The following is a 1,964-nucleotide window of genomic DNA, read 5'->3' on the forward strand; positions in this document are numbered from 1 at the left end:
CTGTGGTTCCCATTTTTTTTTTTTTTTTTTTTTTTTTTTTTTTTTTTTTTTGAGAGTTTTTTTTTTTTTTTTTTTTTTTTTTTCTGTAGGGCACGTGCGCTCACCAGAAAGACAGAGAGAGACAGAGAGAGAGAAAGCGAGAAATCACCCCCATAGGAGTTGGACACACCGCAATACCTTCTCCTCTATTCTCCTCTCAGGATCTTGGGCATGCATGCACATGCACCTGGCGTGAGTTTAAGCAGCCGGGTCCGGCACTCGAACCATGGTTGACTACATGGGAGTTCAGCCACATAGCCATTACGCTAACTGCTGGTCCCTTTACATTGTATTTCTAATACAGTGTACTTGTAATGAAAAAATTAGAAATAGAATGTAAATATCTAGGTATATGTAATCTAGAAATGATTTAAAGTATATGGAAGCAGGGCCAGTAGGTAGTGTGGTAGTTAAGGGGCTGAACTCCCACATGGCTGATCATGGTTCAAGTCCTGGACTTGGCAAGTTATTTTCTCATATTTTTTTCTTTCTCTCCCAGGTGAGCACACATGTCTTGTAGCAAAAAAAAAAAAAAAAAAAAAAAAAAAAAAACAAAAAAAAAAAACTTTTTTTTTTTTTATCAGAAAAAAAAAAAAAAGAGAAGTATATGGAAACATGTAGATTATACAGGTGCGACACCATTTTACTTAAGGGATTTGAGTATGCATGGATTTTGGTGTCAGGGGGAGTCTTGGAACCACTTGCTGGAATTCTGAGAGACAACGGCACTGGTGGGACTTGCTGGGTTCCAGTAACTACCTCCTCCCTTTGCATTTTAGGGATGTGGTGGGGATGAAGCGTCATGTGGCCAGCTCCCAGGTATGTTTCCATTCCTTCTTGGACAGCCTTTAATACCATCCTCAATTTGGTAAACTGTTCTTTCATTAAACTCTGAATTATCCTATTTGCAGATGACTTACCTTTCCTGCTGGGGGATTTTAACTGACAAAGCATGCTATTGTATGAATGAACCATGACTGATTTAGTCGGTCACCTAATGACAAACATTGGGTTCTTTCTAATCCTTCACTGTTCATTAGAGCTGCAACGAATACTCTTGCACACGATCAAGTGCATCTGTAGGGTAAATTATTACACGAACAACTGCTGAGCCCAACGGTGCCTTTTCTTTGTAATTTTGACTGATCTTGTCAAATCATATTCAGAAGTTGTACCATTTCACAGTCCCATAAGCCGTGGATAAGAATGAGGACTACTCCTTTGGATAAGCCCAGAATGTTTTATTTTCTGTTGTTTTGTTTTTAGATTTTCTTATATTTTGCCAGAGCGCAGGTGAGAGAGACAGAAAGAGGGAGAGAGAAGATGAGGAAGCACCCTTGGAGTATGGTCATACTGTAATTCCTTCTCTTCCACCCCTCCCTCCTTTTTGGATTTTGAGCACATACACACATGTGCCTGGCATGTTTCTCAAGCCATAGGGTCCAGGACTCAACTGAGCAGTTGGCCATGTCGGATCCAGCTGCTTTAACCACCATGTCATGGCTGGTCTTAAGCCCAGAGTCTTAAATGTTACCACAACTGCAGATAGCAACTGCTAAGTGGGGTCCTCAAGATACAAATGTCAGAGTTCTGGCTAACAGATCTAGATGGATGTATCTGTGCCCCATCATGGAATCTCTGGTCATAATAGTTACAGAAATTTTTGAAAGTTCTTAAAAGACAATTAAAAAAAAATTTATTTAAGATTTTATTTATTTATTTATTTCTCCCAGAAGGCAAGAGAGAAAGAGAGAGAGAGAGAGAGAGAGAGATAAAGTGAGAAAGCAAGCTGCCAGGTCTGGAACTTGAACCGTGTTTGGCCATGTGGGAGTCCAGAGCCCTTGGCCCTGAGGTTCTTACTAGACAACGTTTTTTATTTTTTGGAGAGTTTTTTTTTTTTTTTTTTTTTTTTTTTTTTTTTAGGG

The sequence above is a fragment of the Tupaia chinensis genome, unplaced genomic scaffold, assembly GCF_000334495.1.
Source record: "Tupaia chinensis unplaced genomic scaffold, TupChi_1.0 Scaffold000037_18, whole genome shotgun sequence".
Taxonomy (NCBI): Eukaryota; Metazoa; Chordata; class Mammalia; order Scandentia; family Tupaiidae; genus Tupaia; species Tupaia belangeri.